General features: G+C 37.0%; 1 protein-coding gene across 3 annotated transcripts in view; it reads left to right on the top strand.

Moving 5' to 3' along the window:
• Nucleotides 1–27,851, top strand: part of LOC106072300 (uncharacterized) — a 207,340-nt gene that overhangs the window by 80,435 nt on the left and 99,054 nt on the right. Inside the window, exons 1-2 of one of the 3 annotated variants that reach the window (XM_056034205.1) lie at nucleotides 13,600–13,881; nucleotides 26,974–27,023. The exons of 1 other annotated variant lie outside the window; for it this stretch is intronic. The gene's annotated coding sequence lies outside the window, so the exon portion shown is untranslated. Of the gene's footprint in view, nucleotides 1–13,599; nucleotides 13,882–26,973; nucleotides 27,024–27,851 lie in introns of those variants that run through there. One more of the 3 variants, XM_056034204.1, reaches the window with a different exon arrangement.

The following is a 27,851-nucleotide window of genomic DNA, read 5'->3' as shown; positions in this document are numbered from 1 at the left end:
ATTAGATTCAGATAGGAAGTTAGAATACGTTGATTTTAAAGACTCTTGCCTTTTTTAAATTGGCAACAATAAAATCAGAATGAAATTACTGAAGCCTTAAATTGAGAGGCTAGTATGACAGCACATAAAAAAAAAGGAAAATATATGATAGTCAAATTGAAACAAATTATAATAGAGGCAAGAAAATAGAGGCTAGAGAGTAGAGGGTTCAGCTACACGAGAGGTAACACAAATCACTTAACTTCCACTCCCTGCACGTGATCCAACCTGTCCTCGTGATGCAACTTCGGGCTGTCGCTGTCCTCTCTGTACTGGTACTTCAAACCACCGCCGTTCCTCAGGCCAAATCAAGGGGCATAACACATGAGGAAAAATGTTTTAAAATAGAATGAGTGTCAAATTAACAATAATATAACATGTAGAACAATATTTGTAAGTTTAAGAACATCAATTACATGAGGAAAATGTTTTAAAATAGAATGAGTGTCAAGTTAACAACAATATAACATGAAGAACAATATTTGAAGTTTAAGTACATCAATAACAATTTATAACTGCTATACTTATACAATTTCTGCGACGAGAGGTCCTGGTTTTCTTTCACAAGAGCCCCCAACTGTAAGGGAACTCGGGTGAGTTCTTTACCACTTACGTATGGCTCGATAATCTAGGGTATGATTCTCAATTACACTTGTCAATACTTGCTTAACTCAAATACGAACACTTAGTATACATCAACTCTAACTCCTTATATTCATGAATATCGATAATACTTTAATACTTAATAAAGCACACAATTGTATCACTCTTATGAAATACACAAAACACCAGCACCCTACTCAGACCAGGTCAGCTCTCCAACTGCTAGACTGACCGCTAGAAACCTAATTGTCCCCCCCCTTGAAAATCCCGTGATAAAAACAATTCACACACCAACTAATAAAATAAACAAACACACACACAATCTCACATCTTACACGCCCACGCTCTTGACACCTGACATCTCTGATTCGTCTCCCTTCAAACGGCGCCTTCGACATAGTCTTACGGCCTGGGCTCACGGAGGTCACGCTTCAACTGTTACCCGCGTGACTTATACTCCCATCTATAAAGACAGACCATTTTCGTGGTTTCATCAGACAGCTTACACAATCAACATCCGCCCCACTTTTCTCATGGTTACCTTAGAAACACACACACACTCCGTAGCACTGAGCCACTTAGAAGTATTACGTCAGGATCAGACACTAGAAGTGAACGGGACCCTTCAGGTCTCAACTGTTCACTATCCCTGCTACCTCTCCCCATTTACTTCGCCCCCCCCCGTCCCCCTTTTTTCCCCATGGTAACTGGTAAAGATCACCAGTTGTTAGAGTGGTGTGTGTGTGTCTGTGTGTGTCTTTAGGCGTTTACCAACTGTCAGGTATCTTAATTTGATCATTCATCTACCAGGGTACAGTCCTCTTGAACTTGGACCATTGGGGACACACGCATACACACACACACTGACTTTTCACATCCCACATTTCAGATCACACAAACACACACACACACACACACACTTTGACACAGACACATACACTAGCATTGGACTAAGTCAATGCTTGTCTGGACGATTAGTAGTATTTCCCTCCCCCTTTTTTTTTCGTTCCCCCTCACAACTCTGAATCTCTCATTCTCTTTCCCTATTACACAAACCCATTTTCTCTCTTTCTCTCTATCTATCTATCTCTGTATCTCTAGCACTAATCCTACTAAGTCTCCTAAATCTTACTGATTCTTTTTCTCTTTATCATTACATGTTCTTTCTTTCATTGTTTTTTTTCCGACTCACTCACACACACACACACACACACACACGCTAACTTTCCATTTATCTAACACCCCCCCCCCCTTTTTCCAAATCCCTCTTTCTCCTCTATTTTTCTCGATCTAGTAATCGGCACCCAGTAAGGGGAAATAAATGAGTGCTCGAGGTTATCGGTCTTGTTGCATTAGTTTTATTGGGTTGTTGCCTCTTTTTCTTTCTCTCTCTCTCTCTCGCCACATTTCTCTCTTTCTCTTTTCTTTCTTTTCTCTCTCTCTATGATTTTGCGCTAAATTGGTTCTATTTCGATCATACTTTCCCCACTCTGTACTATTACTCTCTCTCTCTCTCTCTCTCTCTCTCTCTCTCTCTCTCTCTCTCTCTCTCTCTCTCTCTAGACGTGTTCTTCAATTAGAGATTTTTATAGGTGGATAGAAATCAAGTATTTTATCAATGTGGATTTCATCCAGGTCTTTCTCTAGATATTTTAATGTAAAACAAAACTCACTACATTCTACGATATGATACTTCACTAAACTCACTACATTCTACGATATGATACTTCACTTAACTCGCTACATTCTACGATATGATACTTCACTAAACTCACTACATTATAAGTTATGATACTTCACTAAACTCGCCACTTTCTACGATATGATACTTCACTAAACTCGCTACATTCTACGATATGATACTTCACTAAACTCGCTACATTCTACGATATGATACTTCACTAAACTCACTACATTCTACGATATGATACTTCACTAAACTCGCTACATTCTACGATATGATACTTCACTAAACTCGCTACATTCTACGATATGATACTTCACTAAACTCGCAACTTTCTAAGATATGATACTTCACTAAACTCGCCACATTCTACGATATGATATTTCACTAAAGTCGCCACATTCTACGATATGATACTTCACTAAACTCGCTACATTCTACGAAATGATACTTCACCTAAACTCGCCACATTCTACGATATGATACTTCACTAAACTCGCTACATTCTACGATATGATACTTCACTAAACTCGCCACATTCTACGATATGATACTTCACTAAACTCGCTACATTCTACGATATGATACTTCACTAAGCTTGCTACATTCTACGATATGATACTTCACTAAACTCGCTACATTCTACGATATGAAAATTCACTAAACGCGCTACATTCTACGATATGATACTTCACTAAACTCGCTACATTCTACGATATGATACTTCACTAAACTCGCTACATTCTACGATATGATACTTCACTAAACTCACTACACTCTACGATATGATACTTCACTAAACTCGCTACATTCTACGATATGATACTTCACTAAACTCACTTCACTCTACGATATGATACTTCACTAAAGTCGCCACATTCTACGATATGATACTTCACTAAACTCGCTACATTCTACGATATGATACATCACAAAACTCACTACATTCTACGATATGATACTTCACTAAACTCACTACACTCTACGATATGATACTTCACTAAACTCACTACATTCTACGATATGATACTTCACTAAACTCGCTACATTCTACGATATGATACTTCGCCTAAACTCGCCACATTCTACGATATGATACTTCACTAAACTCGCTACATTCTACGATATGATACTTCACTAAGCTTGCTACATTCTACGATATGATACTTCACTAAACTCGCTACATTCTACGATATGAAAATTCACTAAACTCGCTACATTCTACGATATGATACTTCACTAAACTCGCTACCTTCTACGATTTGATACTTCACTAAACTCGCTACATTTTACGATATGATACTTCACTAAACTCGCTACATTCTACGATATGATACATCACAAAACTCACTACATTCTACGATATGATACTTAGTGATGGGCAAAAGTTAACTAAAAAGTTGCTAACTTTTAGTTTAACTAAAAAAAATTAGTTAAGGCCAAAGTTTAATTAAAAAAAAATAGTCTAGTTAAAATCCTAGTTTAATTAATTTTTTTTAGTTACAAACTAAAAAGTTTAATTACAAATTTTACAAACTTTTTTAACATACATACGGTCAAAACCAATAAATATTTAGATATATGTAATTCAGAGAATATATATAATGAATGATAGAGAGGAGAATAAACTAGAGGGTGCACAGGTCACAAGAAAGCCTTTTGACATTTACCCTATAATGGCCGCTTTTCTCGCCTTTAAAAAAAAATACACGTGTTCATTATATTACTAGCAAGTTTCGCTGCTTGATAAATCCTGATAATTCCTTGCTTCTATAGATCTACATTTTGCTGCTTTTTTATTAAACACCAGTGTGTTCCTGTATAGCTGCAGGCCAAGAATTTTGCTTTACTAAATAATCTATATAGATCTAGATCTAAAAGAAATGTCGACTCTTTTTATTTTAATTAAAACTTTTTACTAGATAGATCTAAATTCTAAAGTTAGAGTCTAGTGACGTCTAGTCTATTACTATTAGTCTATTTCTTCTATTACATCGTCATAATAGTCTATATTTAATTATTTTAGTCTCTTAGTCTTAAGTAAAGTCTAACTCTTAGTAGTCTTAGATCTAAATGTAAATTTAAAATTTTAAGTCAATAATATAGATCTATTAGTTTAGAGATTCTACTATTCTAGAAGTAGAATTAGAGTCTAGATTAGATCTAGATATATCTAGAAAATTCTAGATTACTTATTAGGCCTATACTGAGACCTAAGATGCAAAGATGATAGTTCTATAATAATAATGACTATAATAGGCCTACTAATAATAGTCGTCACTATGCTATATATCTAATACTAAATTAACTAAATCTAGACTAGATCTACATCTCTACTTCTATTATAATTATACTTATATCTACTATCTAGATCTATTAGATCTAGATCTAGTATTATCTACTAGAGTATATTATATTATAATTATATTATAGTATATTAGTATATTATAGATCTAAATAGCCATATCTTGTTATAATCATAATTATAATAATCTAAAATCTCTAGATAGATCTAGAGTTAGGCCTACTAAGATATCTACTAGACTCTATTTAGATCTAGTAGTAGTAGTAGTAGTAACTAGTATTTCTTAAATTATTTTTAGATTAAAATATTAATTATTTGATCTTGGTCTAGTAGCTAGATCTAATTCTAGATTTAGATCCAGATTATATTTCTGATCATTTCGTTTGTAGAAGATATTATTAATATTCTAGAATCTAGAGTTAGCTAGCGAGTCAACATGCAGTTTTATCATTAGGCTACTTCTAAAAAGGTAACTTATATTAGAACTTGGACAATTACTTCTAATTTCTTTCTATAATAGTATCATTCTAGTCTAATCTAGTGATTCTATTAAGATCTACATCTATCCCATAAAGACATTTAAATCTTTTTTCATGTGCACAAATAAATGTTTATTACATTTTGCTAAAGAGATTGGTTGTTGTTTATATTTTTCATTTTTGGCTGTTTCGTCCTTAAAAAAGGTCAAAATAGTTAGTAAAAGTTTAACTAAAGTTTCTTAGTTTAGTTTAACTAATTTTTTTCAATTTGTGATTAACTAAAAGTTTAATTACTTTTTTTTAGTTCAAACTTAGTTTTAGTTTAACTAAAAAAATTTAGTTTAGTTCCCATCACTAATGATACTTCACTAAACTCGCTACATTCTACGATATGATACTTCACTAAACTCGCCACATTCTACGATATGATACATCACAAAACTCACTACATTCTACGATATGATACTTCACTAAACTCGCTACATTCTACGATATGATACTTCACTAAACTCGCTACATTCTACGATATGATACATCACTAAACTCGCTACATTCTACGATATGATACTTCACTAAACTCGCTACATTCTACGATATGATACTTCACTCATCTCGCCACACTCTACGATATGATACTTCACTAAACTCGCTACATTCTACGATATGATACTTCACTAAACTTCACGAACAGCAAAGTACACCCTTACCCGGTAACAAAAGGCCTACTATTCATGATCATTACATTGGCCTAGGTCTAGTAATTGTAAGATTAAACCTGTAAATTCATATCGGTACTACTCTAGCTATAATAGGTTCTATATCAAGATTCTATATCTAGTTCTAACTCTAGTTCTAGACCTAGACTTAGATCTTGAATCTAGATATAGATCTATAACTACGTCTAGATCTAGCTAGATCTATGACTAGTTTGTATGACAAATGACAATGGAGATATTTTCATTTGCTAGGGGAAAGTCTTGCTTGTTATGTCCTTTGTATACATTTGTACCAAGACATATACTATATCTAGACTGGACACTACAAAACATTTAGTGGATTTTTTTTTTTAAAGTTGAAACAAGGCGTTGTTTTGTAAAGTAGATATAGGAAGCTAAATTGTCTTTTTTTCAACCCTTACCTATGTAATTTAATTTTTAGATCTAGATCTAGTAATTGAACATCAAAAATAAGAGCACTCTCGTCTCATAATTATTATTTAGCAATTTTTTAGATACATAATCTAGAAAGATCTAGGTAGCCTTATCAATCACTTTAAATGTAGGCTACATAAGATGATTAAAATCAACAGGCATGAATTATTTCGATCTAGGATTTTCGAAATATTATCTCAATGGAAACCAACAGGAAATGGCTTTATTTCATATATTAGCATGAATATCTAGTTATGTGATTGATAGCCCATTCTAAAGAAAATCCGAGAAATGATTTTGCATTATTTCTAAACTTTGAAAACTAAAGATCATTTCTTTTCTAAGACAGAAAAGATTGATTGGGGCGACTTCCATAAGAGCTTGAAAAAGAGTTACGTACATAAAAATCTATATGTATATATATAGGTCTGTGAATCGATCAATCGCGGATAAGAATTAGTTTCCGGTTTCCAGTCTAGATATAATATGTAAGTCTATGATCTGTACTCTGTAGCTAGCTCACTACCTTAAGTGCTAAAGTAGGTCAATTATTTTTTTTTTTTCGTATTGCTAATTTATCTAATTTTGTAGTTTCTCTAACATGTTAATAATTTTGAATGTATGGATAAGGTTAATAATTATTATAAAAAAAAATATAAGAGTACGCTAAATGAATATATGGAGATGCTGTGGCTGAGGGGTAAAGCACTTGGAACCTGAAGTCCCGTGTTCGAATCCTGGTGAAGACTCTAGCTGGACCACTTCGGGGGCCGATTTTGAGTTTGTGTTTCCACACAAACTGTCTTTGTAAACCTTTGTTAATATTTAAATTAATAAAACTTATTTTGTTTCAACATTTCTGTATCTCAATACACATTATGTCGTGCCTGTAAGTTTACGCGCTAGACCAGCGGTTCTCAACTGTCGTGTCTATGCCGAGGGCTTACTCGTGAACGTGTCTCTCTTACATCAGATGTGTTTGGACTATGTTGACTGCCCGTCACGTGACCCTGTTGTGAGTTTGTTGATATTTTAGTCGTATGGTACATCGGAGGCCCAGAGGAATGACACCGTAGAAGACATGCGCTAAGACGTAAAGAAGACTTTAACTCTTTCTCTCCGTAATTATTTTTTTCTCATTCCGATCGTATTACTCTGTTTGCTCATTTTGTGTTTCACTATCCCAGAGGTTCTCAACCTGTGGGTCGCTGCCCCTTTGGGGGGTCGATTGGCGATTTACCAGGGGTCGCCTAAGACCATCGAAAATATGAATTGTTTTTGTCTATTCTTCTATTTTTCTCTATTCTGTGTGTGTGGAGGGGGGGGGGGGGGTCGCGGCAGAGTGGAGGATTGTAAAAAGGGGTCGCCGAGCTTATAAGCTTGAGAACCGCTTCACGATTATGTTGTGATAAAGCTTCAATAACTTTTTGTTTGTTTTCAGAAAATGTTACAGTTGGTATTGAATTATAAGAGAATGCACGCTCTTTTTACACAATACAAATTATAGTATATAAATCCAAAAACCAGTTTAGTTTAATTTGAGTCAAATCAACGTTGGCATCGTATATTAGGAGAGAAAGAGTTAATATATCCCTGGCAGACAACGTTGTTTTTTTTCTGCGTCAGTTCTAGAAAAAAAATATGCAGGCCGCAACTGGGTTTGCGTAGTCATGTGAAAAAACTGCAATCATCCTTATCTGTTCGGAATCGAAGACATTGCTATTATTATAATTACGGCTTTCGTGTACTGGACGTCACTATAAGTTAGTTTGAGCATTAGTACAACATTCCCTTTGCCAGAGACTCGCCTCAGGATAGATACGTGAAGGTCGCTAAGAATCCAATAGACTCATTCAACGAGTAGCGGCACTATTTTACATTGTTATGGTCTTGAGTTTAGATGTGGAGCTAACTCTTTGTCACCTCAGTGAGAAAATCAAAAGGGATTGAGAACCGCTGTTGAGGAAGAAAACTTAAACATTTTTTTTAATAATCTAATTTTATATCTTTGCTAATTAAAACTTCGTTTCTTTCAGAAATAGGTACATGAACAGATTATGTTGTATGAGTCAAACAAGTATCAGTTGGAGGGGGGGGGGGGGTTTAGGCCCTATACGTAATAACCGTAAAATTATCTTTTTTTTTTTTCTTAAGATAAACAACACTTGCTTTTTTTTTTCCATTTGAAACGTTGATTCTGACTGATTGGTTCTGTTACAACAGACGTCACTTTTATTCAAAAACTAAGTTCAAACAATAAACACAAACGAAGTCTACTGCCACATTATGTAAATAAAACATTCGTTTAGGCATCTACCAAGATTAGAACATTGTTTTGTAAGGTAAAAGAGTTTGCACTTTCTACCTACGCGCAGTGTCCATATCATAGATAACAGGGGTATCCATACTTTTGGTTACCTTCATGTCTCAAGGTACATAGCCCATAAAATATACATTTCTAACGTTTCGATGATGTACACACAGAAGGAGACATAAACAAGGGAAACAATGTTACACTGGAGAAAGAAAGAAATATGAAGACTCACAGACAGGCCTAAGGAGTTAACTTGATTAGCATTGCGTCATTCGGTATATCCTTCATATACATCACACACGTGTTCGGGGTAGAAGAAAAGGGGGGGGGGGGTCAGCAAATATGTCAATCCTCTTCTCTGTGTCATAAATACGTCTTTTTAATTCGAGTTTTATCTGACAAAAAATAAGTTGAATAAAGATGAATAAAAGAATGGCAATGATGAAATGGATGGAGGTTGACAGAAAGGGAAAAAAAACAACACTGATGTTAACACACACACTCACACAGCCACATTCACCCACAAAACATTCACACACATTTTCAAATACACACTTTTTATGGCTATTACTAACCACTGAAGATCCCCTGAAGAGAGCGACTAACTACAAAGCTTATATCCGCTCACTCTGCCTTGTCTTTCGGATTCAATTTTAATTATTTATTTTTTTACACGTCATTTCTCCCACAACCAATCTCGGATCAAGTTGAATCTTTACACAATTATTTGTTTTACTTAACAAAACAAGAATCAATTTAAAAAATTTAACCAATATGTGGTCTTTAATTAACTTTATTTAATATAGAAAATAGGGAGATTATTCATGCAGTGTTGAGATGTATATGGCAGTGATTTTGCGGTTCTTTCCCCTAAATAATCTTTGTTATATAAAAGATTATTTTTTTTTTTACATAAATGTCATAGATGTAAGCAAGCATTTCTTAAGAATCATCTTTATCTAAAGAAACACTTTTAGCTATCTGCCATAAAAGTCTTTCTGGTCAGTTTGAATTAACTTAAAAAAAAAAAGCATTACAATATAATCGCAGCGTATTTTACATTTGTAGAAGTAGAAGTCATTTTAATCATCTGACTTACAGTGTAATAGTACAGTATTTAAAGGTCAAAACATCTGTTTATAAAAGATCGTTCATTAAAGACAAATGAAATGTATGACTAGCGCCCATGAATGGACAAGTGCCGTTATGAACGCCGATGATTGGACTAGCGCTGAAGAACGGACAAGCGTCGATGTATGGACTAGCGCTGAAGAACGGACTAGCGTCGATGTATGGACTAGCGCTGAAGAACGGACCAGCGTCGATGTATGGACTAGCGCTGAAGAACGGACTAGCGTCGATGTATGGGCTAGCGCTGAAGAACGGACCAGCGTCGATGTATGGACTAGCGCTGAAGAACGGACTAGCGTCGATGTATGGGCTAGCGCTGAAGAACGGACTAACGTCGATGTATGGACTAGCGCTGAAGATCGGACTAGCGTCGTTTTATGGACTAGCGCTGAATCAGAAACCACCCCCCCCCCCTTTGGTAACGGAACCATGCTGAGAATTTCTCCCTTAGAGCACGGAAAAAGAAGAGAGCAGGGAGTTTTAAGGTCGCCTTGTCCCACGTACAAGGACAGCCCTAATGCCGCACATGTACCAGTTCTCTCGTTAGGACGATGATTGTATTGAAGAGATGGATCTTAGGCTCCCAGGATGTGGTTGAAAGCCTGTAAAATTTAATTTGGCAATACATTCTATTTTATTTCATTCATAAAAGAGAGTTTAAAGCTTTTATTCAAATTTGGGGGGTCATTTAAGAAATAGGCGTACATGGTAGGCTGGATTAGCTACAACCCAGCACCACCACACAGCAACACTGTTGTTGTCAAGGGCTCCGAACCAGGGCTAAAATTACTTATTAGTAAGCTTAATCCTTTTAGGGCCTACATACTTAGCAATTAAGCAATTAGCAATTAAAAAGAAACATTTAATCGTAGACAGTGCTACTAGTAGACTTTATCCTTTTAGGGCCTACATACTTATCAATTAAGCAATTAGCAATTAAAAAGAAACATTTATTCTTAGACAGTGCTACTAGTAGGCTTTATCCTTTTAGCGCCCACATACTTAGCTATAAAAAAAATAAACATAGGGCCTATGTTTCTTATAAAGATATAGAGTTCATTGAATGCCTTCTTATCGATACATTATCAAACTTAACATAACGATTTTAAGGACAGATAGACCTAGAGATGGATGCCCATCATAGGATATAGAACTTGTAAGCCGGATTGTATAGAAATGCCCGGCCCGATTTTGACACCCAGTCCTCCCCTGCTATGAGCCTTTAAAAATGTGAGAAGTCCAAGCCCCACCACAGCTCTACACGATCTGTATTAATAAACAGGACAATTATTGGCAATTCAGTGTACACTACATCATGGAATCACGTTATCTGAAATAAAAGGGAGATAATTGGATAGGATAATTTAAACAGATAACTCTCGATACATTTCAGTTGCGCCAAATCAAAACTTGCAGTGCCATGCCCGTGTCACACAATTCACACGGCTGACCAATGTCCAGGAGATATCACCGCATCCACAGCGCCCAACTTTTGACCACTTTTTTTCTCGTCTCTCTTGGCTCCTCTCCCTTTGTCAATGCCACCAGTCTGAACATCAAACTAGACATGAGCTAATAACAGCATTGTGTCCTCTCGACCTCCACCCCGCACTTTCCCGCACCCCTCTCTTCCCCATAGAATACACTTTTGTATGTAACTACATATATCCACTTATATGCTACTACATCACACACACACAAACTTATACACACACACACCTAAACACTACAAATGTAGGCTTTCAGTAAAATGATACTTTAGACTGGGTATCGAATAAGTAATCGCCAGCAATTTTTTTTCTTCTAAATAAGCATCATCGATTTTGTAAATGATCTCAGAACCGTGTTAAGTCTACAGATACATGTTATGCAGGAGAAGTGGGAATTCAGGGTTGATCATTCGGCTTTCTAACACAAGGGGTGAGTAAGACTATTGTTTTTGGACACATCTAGCAATGTGCTTTATTACACGATTTCAGCTGAAAGCTGAACATTTTGATAGTACAGCTGAACCTTCATAGTCTGACGGTACGGAACACAGGCGATGTCGGATTAAAAAGTTAGCTGCACCCAGGAGTACAAAATTGTGCATATTTGGAACACGTTAAGCAGGGGGATTGTAAAAAGGGGTCGCCGAGCATAAAAGGTTGAGAACCGCTGCGTTAAAGGGTATTGATTAAACAGTAGATAATAATGCACATTTATTGCCCATTCCGAGAAGTACAGAGAAGCCTAATTCAGAAAGCTCTGTTTGTGTGTGTTTGTGTGTGTCATTATTCTATGTGAATGTGTTTCTTGATTGCATCTACATTGTTATAGTAGTAATTCTGAGCTGGACAATTGTAGTCAAATTGAATTTTCATTTGTTTATACCAATAATTTTGTGTTTATCTTATCCTAAAAACAAAAAACAAACAAAAAAAATAGCATATACTTTCACGTGCTGTGCTAAATAAAGATTTCAGCCTGCCTACATTCTAAACATCTACTCACCAAACTATACATTGGTTACATGAATTTACGTCGTCGCCGCGTCGCATTACTATGTTTTCATATTGTTTCAGATGTCCTGAAGGTCCGAGAACTTCCGGTTCCCTTTTATGGACCTCTTGACCAAGGAAAGGCTTTTATCCATGGCCAGGATGAGGCATCGGCTCTTCACCAATCCCTCTGTCCGAAATCCCGCCTTATCCGAAACGATCATGTACTCTCGTCCGGTATGTCGCTGGACACGACCCCCTTGAGCCCCACACGAGTTCCCCACTCGTGCGAGGCCATAGGCCGAGCCTGCGTGGGGGCCTTTCGTATGCCTATTATGTCCCACCGAACCCGTGCGAGGGTCCATCACAGCGCGTATGGCCCCCGTTGGGGAACGAATCAGTGGGGGTTTGGACGGGTTAGCGAGCCTTTGTTACATCCCTACCACGTGCAGTGTACAGTCTCTCGACCGTACGTGTGGTAGCCCACTGAGAGCTATGTGCGCTACCATTCTTTGCCTATCCGCATCCCCCGGCGGACGTATCCACGGAGGCGCCACGCTGAGGCGACGGTAGCTGGAATATCCTCCGTGTTTTCATATTGAGAAGTGTCGAACTATGACGTGTCAACTGTAGTATTGTTTGACAATTAAAATCAAGGATTTCATCTTGTCTCAATTGAGACGCAAGTCCAGTGAAGACGAATGAGAGGAACTAGAAAAGAAGTAGACAGTCGATCACTGGCTGCGGGGAACTAATAGATCTCTACATGTGCTCAATGTTGTTTTTTTTACAATATTCAAGCCATAACTTCATAGAGGGGGGAACCTGGACGCTGATCTCAAAAACGGCTCTCGTCTCAATGGTCTCCGGTTGATACCCCTTTTTATTTTTATTTTTTTTTACGAAGCTTGTATTTAGCTCACTCCGTCTGTCCGTCTGTCTGTCTGTCTCAAATGTTGTGCACGTTTGTTTTTCTCTCCCACTTTCCATTCTGGGATCAAAGCTTTATCTCAAGATTATAAATGGTTGAAATCAATAGTTCACTAGACAGACAGAGATAAATAGATTCACTATTAGCATCGTCTCACGAATTTCACTGTGAGGGCTGAAGCGAGGGAAATAATGAAGGCCAACAGATTTCTGCGAACACAGGTCAATACCAGTCGTTACTTGTAGACACAGTCCACTTAGCTGGCAGTCCTCACTCGCCGCGCAACACCCCGTTTCCACCCTTGGTTCCCAATTCCTCCTCCCCGCTTGCCATTGCAAATGGGGGGGAAACTCAGCGCCCTCCCCCCTTGTGATGCGCTCACGCTTGTTATTCAACATTTTTTTTAAAACGAATTTGTTCCTGGAAGTGGTGGAGTAGTGCACCTTAAGATTGTGTCGCTAGAACACTTCTGTTTCAACTTGTGTGGTCAACTAGTGTGGTCAACTTTTGTGATCAATTAGTGTGATCATTTGTGTGAACAAATGTGTGATCAACTTGTTTCAATTGGAATAGATCTCCTTGGGACCAATCGCTTGAAATAACGTCTATATCTTCTAAGATATGATTTTAAAAAATTGGCTTTACTCTTTAGCAAGGGATTATTTGTTATATTTACATTCTTAATTCTTGTTCACTTGGCGGTTGTCAACTTGGTGGCTGTCAACTTGACGGTTGTCTACCTTGGGATGTATCACTTTAACAACGTAAGTCTTTTTTTTTTTAAAACCATTTCGTTATATTTATTTAACGAGAGATAGCGCAGTTAATGCAGAAGAAAGGGGGAGGGGAGAGTTCAATTCCTTCTCATATGGTTTGACACACTGTCATGGTCTGGTGGTTACGCCGCTGTTTGGTGTGACCGATAGTTTTCTCTATTAGACCACCGCCCTGGGGTATTCAGAACCTTTTAAAACATTGACATTTACCACTCTCTTCCCTAGTGTTATAAGAACATGGAGCGGGTTGCCTGAATCAGCCAGGAAAACCAACGACTTATAGCAAAACGTAAGTCTCTACTTGACACGCACGACTAGATTGAGACACGGATACGCGTGTGACTTAATTATCTTTTTTTTTTTTGAAAGAATGTTTGTAATTTATAGGATAAGATTTATATGATAACAAGTGGCTACTTTCTAGTCTGATGTACATTATCAGAGTCGTAGAAACCAGGCGGAGGGTAAAGGTTTTGTTCCATTCGTAATGATTCTCTTACTCTTTGTTTAAATTTCCCAACACATTTTAAATTAATTATTTTTTTTTTCCTATTTTTTTTCTATTTCTAACTTAAATGATAAAGAGGGGGAGGGGGAGAAGACACGAGTTGATGCGTTTTAAGAACAAAAAAAGAAAGGAAAAATGAAGAGAGAAAGATCCTGTTGGAGGCGGGGGCGAGGGCGGAGAAGGAAAGTCTTAAGACCGAAACGAAACTGTTTAAAAAAAAGGGACACGACGAGAGAAAGAAAGAAAAAGAAAAGAAAGAAACAGATCCGAGGGGAGTGCGAGTGAAAGGAAATGACAAAGAGAAGAAGAGAAAGGATGAAAGAGAGCGAGAGAGAAAAGAAATAAGAGAAGGCGAGATAAGAGAACTTAAGAGAGAGAGAGGGGGGGAGGGAGCATTATCTACAGATCGCGACTCTAGGAGAGACAAGGAAATAAAGAGGAGCATAGAGGAACATAGAATTAATAGATACAGGCTACAGGCTTTCATTTCCTGTAGGAACAGAACAGCGCTTTTTTTAAATCAATAAACTCTACACATGTCTTTAAACATCTTTGTCTTGAGAAAATCTTATTTCTTGATACATTGTTCAACATTGTTGCTGTTATATTATCTAATATCATTGTTCGTAGTAATTAATGATGTAATACCATCGCCCACAGCATTGTGTGATGTAATACCATCGTCCATAGCATTGTGTGATGTAATACCATCGCCCACAGCATTGTGTGATGTAATACCATCGCCCACAGCATTGTGTGATGTAATACCATCGCACACAGCATTGTGTGATGTAATACAATCGCCCACAGCATTGTGTGATGTAATACCATCGCACACAGCATTGTGTGATGTAATACAATCGCACACAGCATTGTGTGATCTAATACAATCGCACACAGCATTGTGTGATGTAATACCATCGCACACAGCATTGTGTGATCTAATACAATCGCACACAGCATTGTGTGATGTAATACCATCGCACACAGCATTGTGTGATCTAATACAATCGCACACAGCAGTATGTGATGTAATACCATCGTCCATAGCACTGTGCAATCTAATATAAAGCAATGTCTTCGATCCCGAAGATAAAGGATGGGGGGAGCATTATTTCACGTGACCACCCAAACCCATGTGCCACCTGCTACCTGCCGTTACTGATGCCATCTAAGCCGGGGTTTAATAAGCCCATATTAATTAATGTGTGATTTCATAAAGATTTACACAAACAGTTAAAGTTTATTTTTGGAACTACTGTCATTTAGTGCCCCATGTATTGACCTTTTGTTAAATACCCGAGGTGTGACCGTCATGCTTGTGTACATTGACAAACACAAGTTGTCTCTCTTTTTTTTTTTAACTCTTGAATTATTAAAGTGAATCCCTCCTATTTTTATGTATGCAGAACCTTTTACGGAGGCGCTGTGGCGTTGGCTTCCGTACCGAAGGGTCCCGGGCTCAAATCCCTGTGAAGACTGGGATTTATAATTTAGGGATCTTTAGGGCGCCTCTGAGTCCACCCAGTTCTAGTGGATACCTTACATTAGTTTTGAAAAAGTAAGGGCTGTTGGTCGCTGTTGGACACATGGCGCCCTCGATAACCGTGCGCCAAGAAACAGACCCCATGGTCAGTAAGGGGACTTTATATCGTTACCACATTTTACAAGTACCGCTGTCTTTACATTTATAACAGTAATTACTTTTAACAAGTAATGCATGAAATGAATTACACTTAAATTCTTACACTTACATTCTTACAAACATCTTTTTTTCTTCTTCTTTTTTTTCCCCTTTCAAGCCCCTCCCCCCCCCCCAACCTTGGGCCCCCAGTGGTCATGAGCCTGAGCGTAGTGAACCCTATTGCGCCATGATTGCTAAGCATTCTATAAAATCACTGTTTATCATTCTTCTCCAGCAAACTCTATTTCATGTCTGTTCTGATTAGCATTTGGGTTTATCTGTGTTTTTATTTTTATTCTGATTATTGTAAAGCAAAACTACAGAATCAACTAGAATTACACATTTTAAGTTCTTTTTTTTTCATTTATAAAAATAAATGAGTCACGTTTTCAATCTTTATTCCTACAACTGTAAACGAAGTCACGTCAAGGAATCCAAGTCACATCTGTTGAAAGAAGTTCCTCTTCAGGACGAAATTAAAATCGTGTCTGCAACTAAAATTCCTGCCTGAAATATAAAAAAAAAATAGTTGCCTGAAAGTTTGTCAAAAAGTTTCCATTATGCTGAGCAAACATTCCAATTCAATTACCCAGCCAGATCAGCGGCTTTCATTTCTCTGAATCTAAACTAGAGCCCCGTTGACTTTTGTGGTTAGTGGGAAATCTGGTTCTGTGTTGGTCTCTTCCCTAGAACAGCGTTACAGTTTACAGAGTGTCTATTTTATGTGGTCTGTACTTTCTAACAGTTTTTATTGTTGCGAAGCAACCCCAAAAAAAAATGTTATTTTGAAGTCTGTAGTTTTAAATTGTTTGTTTGTAAAATGTTTTACGTGTTTCGGATGTTCCTTCAGAGTTGAAGATAATTACTTCCTAGTCCAAACCTCCCGCAGGACGACGGGGGGTGGGAGCGGGCAGGGTTTGAACCCTGGACCATCGAGAAAATCTGAACGACAGTCCAGCGCGCAAACCGCACGACCAGGCAGCTAAAGTCAGATTACTAGAGCAATTTGCGTTAAAATTGTGCATTAATACTTCAATATTATTCTAGCCAGTTTTACTAGTTCCCTAATTCTTGTAACTCTAGATGGAGCCACTGTAAACAAAGTTATCAAGGGTGGCCTGGTGGCTGAATGGTAAAGCGCTTGTACTTCCGAACCGAGAGTTCTCGTGTTCGATTCTCGGTGTAGATTTGGATTTTGAATTTCGGGATTTTTAACACACTGCTGAGTCTATCCATTTCTAATGGGTACCTGACATTAGTTGGGAAAAGTAAAGGCGGTTGACCGTTGTGCTGGCCACATGGCACCCTCGTTAACCGATGAAACAGATGTTCATTACATCATCTTCCCTTATGGGTCTCAATGTATGAAAGCGGTACCCTACTTTATAATGTTATCAAGGATATTTCTTCGTGTTTCTTCTACAGGTCACTAATTCAAACAAATTAATTAAGATGTAAAATTATGAATGGCCATACATGAAGCTCCTATATATAATGTCTTAGTATCTTCAGACAGGAGGGGCTCGTTAGCCTTGGCTAGATACCCACCTAGGTAAAGGAAAACTCTGAATTTCAAACCTCTGCTGCCTTCGAGTTATACCCAAAAACATGGCAAAGGCTTCGTGAGTAAACCCTAAGGAAAAATCTGTAGCTGGCGACCATTAGGCAGTTTGTGGTACCTAGCGCTTACACCCTGGCAGAGCCTTCGACTCGTTGACCCCAAGTTGTATTGGCATTTGCCGTTCCTTTTGACACTAGTTCCGTGGAGAGAGGGGGGGGGATCTGTTGCGTGGGCGACATCGTTCTGACCATAGCTATAGCCCAGGCATTCATCTCATTTGTAAGAGATGATCCAAAGTCGTTTCGCGAAAGGAGACCTTAGATCTTCAGAAACGATTTAAGGACTGCGGGACATTTAAGGCAACGAAATTCGTCAACAGAAGACATGGTTCTAACTTTCAACGTTGAAAAAAATATTCTGGAGCCATGGCGAGACAACGAATTTATGTATTTTAAATGTGGTGAATATGTAGATGTATGTACCCAAGTGAAAAAAACATTTGACCTGTGTAACTATTTTAGTGTAAAGGCAGATCTTTGTACATGCTTGACTAAGCATGTCAAATGTGTTATTTTCTTTGACCATTGAACATGGAACAAACATTATTGCGTAACGCGCAAGGAAAAAAGCGCGCATTGGTCTTTTCGTCATCGAGTAGGCCTACGTGTGTGCGTCTGTCTGAATATGTTGATAAAGTCAGTCATTTACACAGTCTGTTTTCTTTTACGGCAGGCAGGCTGTGGATTTAAAAAAACAATATTTTTCCTTTACTTGGTTATCAAAATGCACTTAGATCAAGGTTAAATTAAAAGATGATTATCCTAATGCTTTTTTTTTTATCTTTATAGGCCTAACTGATGATTTAGACTTATATAACTCAATAATAGGTCCTAAGACCATGATTTATTTTACGCTTAAGCATCTTCTAAAGTTTAAGCTATAACTAGTGTGTACTTGATGTTCCTGCAGTTAATAAATTATCGTTTACCGCTGATGAATTGATTAAAACCACTAAATATCGATCTAACATCTTACAGAATACCACTATAAACTTTAAAATATTTAACGCCACCACTAGGAAGAAATACGAAACCCCAGTTTGTAATAGAAGCGTTTTGAAAAAAAAATGGTGTTTGGCAAATTTTCTTAATGTTGCTACATTCAAGTGCAGATATTGGTTCCACAACTTCTACTAGAATCTTACTATACCAGTCCATTTTTACATGCAATATATTTTTTTTTTAGTTAAAGTAAAAGTAGTTAACTTTTTAAATAACTTTTGCCCATCACTACCAACGCCCAATACATGTCCAGCCCCTTCGATGCTAAGAAACCGGCTCACGGAACGTGTAAGAATAACGGCTAATTCACACATATTTTCATTGACTTAAGTCTAGTGATAATCAGCTGTTTGCGTAAGTAAAAGAGCTTACATTGAACAAAAACTACTTCCTGGAAGAAATTTATACTAAAAGAAAAAGTATCCCCCCCCCCATGCACATTTGCTTTGTGAAATATATCAAGACCTACAACTTCATTTCTTAAGTAGAAATTTGTGTTTGTAACTAAGAAATTTAATATGCAAACATTTCTTGACCTAACTACACTAACATGAGTCAATGTGGACACGATACGCCCGCCCTCTTGTGGACCAGACGGTGGTTGACGGAGTGATTCCTGCAACCTTGCAACGGTATCTTCTGTGCTAACCGGAAGTGGTGCTTGCGAGTCGAGAAATAATCGCCAATTTGTAGCATTTAAAAAAAAATAAAATTTTTTAGTTGTGGTCATTAGTGATGCCAAGTAGGAAGATTTATTACCTAATGATTTGTTCCACGAACAAGTGTGACAGCTGCAAGAGTTCATTGTGGTCGTTGAGAGTTGGCAGCATTTGAATGTCTTCTGATTGTTAGTTATACAATAACGCCCATTTATATGTTAACGTCTGTTGCGGAATTTGGAACATTCATGATAGCTTTGAAAGAAGAAAAAAATATGGATTGGAATACTTTCACATGATGAATTATTTGTACATTGTTTTATGATTTTCAGTTCTCTCGAAGTTGTGGGCGAGGAAGTGTCTCAATTTAAACATAACATGAACCCTACTGTCAAGTTTATTAGATATTTCTTGTCAGCTATATTTGTGTGCAAGAGAAAACTTACTTGTTTTAAAACAAACAATTATTCACTAACTTGAAGACCTAAAGATGTTATTGAAATATTGATATATATCCGCCAGCATCTTAATCGCGCTCTTATTGCCTCTTCAATATTTGCATTCAATCATATATACATATATAAATATATATATACATGTGTGGGAACAAAAAAAGAAATTTAAAAATTTTTTTTTTTTTGGTCTTTTCACGTTAGAAAAAATAGCTTGAGATGAATTATGAAATCTGAAATAGAGTTACATCATTCATTTCAAAATTTAAGTCTTTCGAGAACTAAGGCGCAGTGTAAGTGTATCTATTTTTTTCAAAGTGTGTTAATGAATTGAAAGTACACACAGCACAATCCGAGTTTTATATTTCACATCTGGAAACAACAAGATTAATCTCTTTTGTTGGGATATTCTTTCAATCGATTGGACTTCTTTTTTTTTTTTTTGGAAACCTCTATCAGATGTAACACTATGGCCTCTGCATGGTCGTTCGGCATGCGCGCTGAACTGTCGTCTATATCAGCGGTTCTCAACCTTTTAAGCTCGGCGACCCCTTTTTACAAAATCACACTCTGCCGCGACCCCCCCCCCCCCCCCCAATGCACACACATACAGCAATAGAAGAATAGACAATAACAATCCTTATTTGTGATGGTCTTAGGCGACCCCTGGCAAATCGTCAATCGACCCCCAAGGGGGTCGCGACCCACAGGTTGAGAACCCCTGGTCTATATAGTCCAGGGCTCATACCCCTCCCTCTGCCATCCCCGTCACCCTGCTGTAGGTTTGGACTTGTAGATTATCGTAACATCCTAAAGTAACATCCGTATCAAGTTATCTATTTTACAAACACGAATTCACTATCGTCAGTATGGTATACAACTTTACTACAAATAACATCTGTAAATCATCTGTGTTGCTAGGATTTATAACAAAGTAAATTTGAAAAACGTTCATTTTTAGCCTAATCATAAAATATTTGCGTTTTTTTTTTCTCTCTCTCTCTCTCTCGAATGTTTGGGATGTGTGACTAAGTGACCGCTTGGCTATTTATATGGGGAAGGGGGGGGGGGGCTAAGGCTCCGACTACAGTTGTGTATGCTGAACGCCCCAGTGCAGTGCGGAAACTCCCTCTCCCCTCTAAACAAAAAAAAAAATTTTCAAACTAAATCACACTAAGTTTGCCTTAGCATGAAAGACGCGCTATGCAAATGCAAGTAACATACAAAAAAATCCTAACTCAATTCTCCTCCCCAATAGAGAAAGTTTGTGTTAAAAAGACAACAACATATACATATATAAGTATATTTGTGTTAGAAACAAATCAAGGCTCGGTTCATGTTATCTACCCAGGTTTGAGTCCATTTATTTCTACACCAAAGCAGTGATAACGTAGGGGTCTGTAATGACACCCGCCTCATACAGCTTTATTAGATGATTTCCACGACAGCTCATTTAAATTAGCAATATTACATTAGGCGAGAGTAAACATGTTTTCTATTATCTCAGATAGGAACTGTTGCAACACCTTGTGACCTCATGAGTCCTAAACATGACCTTCTTGGATCTTGCAAACAAACAACAACGGTAGCTATTTGCTGTTCAAAACATGATCAAAACGCGCTCCCCAAGGTTTTTTTGGGGGATGTCAAGGTTGTTTGGGATGTCAAGGTTGTTTGAGATGTCAAGGCTCTTTGGGATACCGATCAAATTACAAACTGGGATGGCTGTCTGTAATTTGATGGATTTGGAAGGTTTCCAGATTAGGAGCCAGCTGGTTCCACATTAAATTGTGACGGACAGGACATCTCTGTGAAACGTCCGATAGGAAAGGAACAGATGTAATGGAATTGAATTGTAGACGCCAATATTAACAATTTAATCTAGCACATTTTAAATAGATCTAAACATATAAAATCTTAAAAACATAAACAAAATACATTTCCAGAAGCACTAATAAATCGAAAAAGACATAGCTGATTCTGAGGAGAAAACTTTATTAATGACTACCCTGACATTACCCGCGGCCTGCGGGCCTTAGTTTGTGTTTACTAATCTAGTGGATTGGATTTAGATGTATGTTAAAGTTGAGCATGGTTGCCCAGTGGTAAGACGCATGGCTTCTAAAGTGATGTGTTTTTGAGTTTGAATCCCGGTAAAGACTAAAATTTCGGAAGTTTCAGGACGTCCTTGTGTCCATCCAACTGTAATGGGTACATTAAGATTTCAGGTCACAGTGCTGGCCACAGAATCAACATTCTGCTACTCTTCCACGACCCCCCCCCACCCCCTCATGGTATGAAAAGAGTAGTTTTACTTTACTTTAACTAAACTGAATTCAGGCTTTTGTGAGTTAAGAAAATAGAGGAATACTGGGTATAAATTAATAGATTAAGTAAATAAAATGAAATGCATTTTTAGCTACCCCTTAGGGAAAATTTTGCTCTGCCCGTTTGTCTATTACGTTCCAATTTAAAAAAAAAACAACTACAACTAAAGCTCTCTCAGAAACTCGATTTCGCCATCCTTGACTTAGATGCATAGGTACATGAGTACTTCCGAAAATCTAGTTAACATCAGAGGGATGGATATTATGAATTGTAATTTGCGAGATATGGGAGGCAATCAAACTGTAGTGTCTACTCTATTGCACACAACTAAGTGCATTTTTTGGTGTTTGTCAGGGCACCCCGACAAAATAGCGCGGACAAAATAGCGCAGAAAAAAATATATTTCTGTCATTTTTAAAGAGATACTTAAGATATTAAAATGTTTTATTGTTATCATTATTTTTCAGTCATTTTGCAGGAACCACTTTAGATATCTTAAAACATAAATATGCTTCTTCTTCTTAAACTGTGCAGTAGAAGGTAACATAATGTAACTGTAACCCTAGGCCAGCAAAAGTGAACAAGAGCTCCCTCTCACCGGCCTGAATGAGAACAGTGTACACTGTTCTGTCTGAAGGATGGGTCAGACTCGCGGCCAGAGACCGCGTACACTAAGACCCCTCACCATTTTCCTTTTCTATATCAGGCCAACCGTGCGGGACACGCCATTTATGTAACGGCACCTTGAGAAACAGCGCCTGGATTGTGACAAGGTTGTGGGAGCTTTTTTACAACTCCGCGCAGTGCAATGAGGATGCTCTCGCACCCCCTTAAGCACCCCCACGGGAGTCTTGTTTTGCTACCCTTTAGCCTAATCGTTTCCTCTTACGATCGTTTCCACTCGGGCGCCACTATGAGGCAGGGTATCATGCCCGGGACATAAATATGCAAACAGTAAGCAAAAATTATAATAAGCTACTGTAAATAATTTTCAAAATATATCAATTATTTACATTCCAAAAGTGTACTTCGAAAACAGGCAAAGATACTTGTCAGATTTATACACACACAAACTTTCACAAAGTTAAATTGTAGGAAATGTCACGTAGAAATTCCATCACTGCTTGAACCACATTTCAAAATCCTATTTTTAGCAAGTTATGCATTTTAAACATTGGTGAAAAAGGGGAATGATAAAAATGTAAAGTACTCTCGTTCTCTGCAAATATGGCATACTTTCAGATCTATTAATATTGAAAAAAGAGAGAGACATCAACAAAAATGCTGCCCAAGACTGTAAATAGCTAATAATACGGTACTTTTATACACATCATATACAAGTCCGCGCTATTTTGTCGGGAAAATTCGCGCTATTTTGTCGGCGCTTTTTTGTCCGCGCTATTTTGTACATGTGAAACAAATCATACTCACTCGAATCTCAAATGAATGCAATAAACTAGCAGGTTAATTATTATTATTTTTTTTACTGGGGGTATTGTGTACTAAGGTCTAAGGATTAGACAGAAAATAAATTCTTGGTACTAGGACTTAGTCTTGTTATGTACACTTCACCTTGTTTGTTGGTTTTGTATCGTAGAAAGCTATGTTTTTGCTTGCGAGTTCCGATGGAATGCCAAACAGTTTATAGCTCAATAACATTTCTTGTTCCATATGCTAGGACAAATTTGTCCAAACGCTCCTTCTTCCCTAGTGCTATTAGAGCATGGAATGGGTTGCTTGAATCAGCCAGGAAAACCTGCGATTTGATAGAGTTTTAAGTCATTGGATAACATGCATGACTAAATTGATCTAGGGACACTCGTACTCATCTTTTTTTTTGAAGTAACGTCTGTATTTTGCAAGATGATATACAGTGACACTGTGTGTTATGTGTTTCTCTACTGGGTTTTCCCGGAAGACATAAATAACTCCAGTAAGCTTCAACAATTCAGAAAAGCAATCTCCAGCACTCTAGCCAGTACTGTTTAACTGTTTAACTCTTTGACCTTCTCTGCGATGTTAACTTTCTGATTCAATCATCACTATAAAATTGAAAAAAAAAAAAAAGACTCCAATAAAAAGAAAATGTATGACTTTTAAGGTCTGAAAGTTTCTCCATTAGAGTTGAGAATTATGTCCCTTTGGCGATTAGCGTTAACTGTTGGGTGTTACTAAATATAGTGCCCAAAGGACTTCATTCGAGACGCCTTAATTGAGCCTTTTTTAAGTAGATTTTTGTTGTTTAATTTTCTCAGGCCTCTCTCTCCTACCACACGCACACACACACACGCTCGCACACATACACACACGCGCACCAATATCTTGAATACAGTCATAGAATCCGTGACTATATCATTAGTTATTTGTTCCCTGATAGTATACTTAGTGGTTTGTTGATTACATTCCTAATTAGTTTTTTCCTTGATTATATCCTCAATTAGTTTTTACCTTTGTTTATTGATAATATCCCTGATTAGTTTTTTTTTTCCTGATCATGTCCTAAATTAGTTTTCCCCTTATTGTATTATTAGTCGTTCCCTGATTATATCCTAAATTAGATGTTCCTTGATCATATCCTTAGTTGTTCCATGATTGTATCCTAAACTACGTTTTCCCTGATTATATCATTAGTTGCCCCCTGATTATATCCTTAATTAGTTGTTCCATGATTGTATTCTTAATTATGTGTTCCCTAATTTTATCCTTAGTAGTTCCTTGATTATATCTTTTAAATATTCCCTGATTATATCCAAAATTAGTTTTCCCCGTTAATTTCCTTAATTAGTAGTTTCCTGATTATATTTTTTTGTTAGTTGTAAGGTGAACAGGGACACGTTGAACTAAGCAAGAAATATATTTGGATTCCCTTTTTTTTTCTACTTCTAATTGTGTTCCTGTGTGACTCCCAAGAAAGTCTCGAAGAAGATGTGTTGCAAATTCTTAAGTTTTATTGTTAGACTTTTAACAATTACCTTCACTTTTGATGCTAACTCACTGCCTCCGTACAAGTCTTTTTTTTTTTTTATGATTCAAAGTAGTAGTGCTAAAATATAATGTTCCGATGTTATTAGATTTAAGCTTGAAAAAAAATAATTTTTTTTTTAAATTAAAAAAAAAAAGTGTTTCAAAACAAAATGAAATTTACAAGCTCGTATTTACTTTTTTTTTTCCATGTCATGACTTTGTTCATGTCTTTGTTCTGGTCTTTGTTCTGGTTGTGCTCATTGTCTTTGATTTGTTGAAATTTTCTAAAGAAGATTGTGACGAGAGAAAGACAAAAAAAAGGGGGTGGGATACGGTTATTTTGTGATAATCCAAAGAAATAAAAAAAACAACAACAATTATTATTATGAAGGATTTAGTCATTTCTTAGAGAAATTAATTAGTTGTTTTGAATAAAGAAAATCTAAATAAAATGAGACGTCACACACAGGTTAAACTCGCCATTAGAAGTCACACACTGCAGGCAATTTGATTTTTAATATTATGTAAGGTTTGTGTTATCAGAAATGTATTTGAGAATGCCTAAGATTTGTTATTTGTAGATTGCACTGGGAAACAGATCAAATGGTGCTGTGTGCTGATTACAAATAGTGGTCTAGTTATACCTCTCTAATAGTTGTACTAAAAAAAACAAATATTCCACACAATAAAAAAAACATTTTAAGAGTTTGTCGTCGCCTTCATATATAGGCAAATGTACTTGCACCACTTTTATGTACAATAAGAAAAACTTTTTATTAGATCTACCCAAGAATTATCCTACCACAGCCAATGACCATCTGTCTGCCTGGTTTAAATTTCGTGCATTTTATTTCTCCCACTTTCTTTCTTCGGATCAAGTTGAACTTGTGCAAAATATTTATCAATTAGTGGCAATCAATTAATTTTGTTTTGAATAGAAAAAAAAGAAGATGAACATGGCAGTATTGAGATATGTGGTAGTGATTTTGCGGGATATCACTTTTGCTACTGTTTTTTCATGCAGCGCAATGCTCTTTATACTTTTTTTTACTGTAAATATTGAGAAGCTTTGTTTATTTGCTTAATCAGTGTGTTTAAGTATGACTAAAATAATACCTGCCCAACTTTATATTTGTTTAAATATCTGTTCTTTTTGCCTGGCACTTAGAGTCATTAATAATATTCTTACCTCGGACTTAAGTGTTGTTGTTTTTTCTTCATTGCGTTCAGGCTTAGTGTTGGGGAAAAGGCGAGTAACTGGCGCCTTAACCAATAGGCTTCGGGCAGGAAGGGGCTTGTTAGTCTTGGCTGGCTACCCACCTAGGAGAAGAAATACTCTGAATTCAAACCTCTGCTGCCTTGCAGCTACACCCAAACATGGGAAAGTCTTTGGGAGACAACCGTGAGGAAAAATCAGGAGCCAGTGATCCCAAGCGGTTTGCAGCACTCAGTGCATAGCTTGGGATACCAGAGATCCCCAAATTGTATCGGCACTTTCCTTTCCTTTGGATAGACCAGCTGCGTGAAAAAAAAAAGAGGGGGGGGGGCAGCTGTTTGGCCGAAATTATTCCGAACAAAAAAAAATAATGCGCAGGCCATACCAAAGTAATTATTCTGAGATGTACATATCCTAACATCTTGATGTACAGATTTAGAAAATTGAATATGATGTCACGATATTTGTATATCCTAATAATAAGTGTCTAAACGTAAGGCTAAGTATGAATTTAGTACTGTACCAGATTCTTAGAATGTGATTGAAAAATGACAGTAGATAGTCTTAGACGTTTGATATCAATTCGCTAATTGAACTTAAAAAGTTCTGAACTGATATTATGTTTTAAAAATCTTTTTTGTTGGCAGATATTTAGCGAGCTGGATAAACTGGTAACCTGGCGATAATGAGCTGGAAGGTAGATATGATATTGGTTCTTGGCTTGGTGTTATCTTTTTGAATGTTACTAGTTACTTCCCTTTTCCTCACTTCGCTCCCTTTCCATGTCGTGTTTAATTTGTACAGCTTTTTAGTTTGCCTGCTTTTACTTTTTTTCTCATCTGTTTATCATTCTTTATTAATTTATTTCTCCATTCATTTCTGAGTTCACCATTTTTATGTCACTTTTTATTTACGTATTCATTGAGATTCTTTTTTTTTTCACCACTTAGAAGAAGGGAGATTTTCATTTTTATGTTGTCAAGTTTCTTGATTTCACGACATAAATCTTACACCATCAGTTCATCAATGCACGTCTTCAATGAGAATCTTTATCTATCCAGTTATCAATCTGCTTCTCTCATCCCCATTTTATTTCTTCTCATTTTCATTGTTCTTTGTATCCAACGCAAACGTAGTTCTATATTTTAATGTGTTCACACCGGAACTTGGTTGTTTTTATTCATTTTACTTTCATTTTGTTCTTTTTTTTTCTCCTATTTTCTGTCTTTTTTTTTCTGTTCTCTCTTTTCCTTCGCAATTATTCTCGCTCTCTCTCTCTCTTTCTCTTTCTCTCTCTCTCTTTCTCTCTCTTTCTCTCTCTTTGTCTTTCTCTCTCTCTCTCTTTCTCTCTCTCTCTCTCTCTTTCTCTCTCTCTTTCTCTCTCTCTCTCTCTTTCTCTCTCTCTTTCTCTTTCTCTCTCTTTCTCTCTTTCTTTCTCTCTCTCTCTCTCTCCTCTCGCTCTTGTACATATACTCTAAATGGTGTTATATAGTCTAAATAGTATTGCTTGTTTTTTTTTCCAATC

The sequence above is a fragment of the Biomphalaria glabrata genome, chromosome 6, assembly GCF_947242115.1.
Source record: "Biomphalaria glabrata chromosome 6, xgBioGlab47.1, whole genome shotgun sequence".
Classification (NCBI taxonomy): domain Eukaryota; kingdom Metazoa; phylum Mollusca; class Gastropoda; family Planorbidae; genus Biomphalaria; species Biomphalaria glabrata.
The sequence above is the reverse complement of the archived record's forward strand: the minus strand, read 5'-3'. Positions and strand labels throughout refer to the sequence as shown.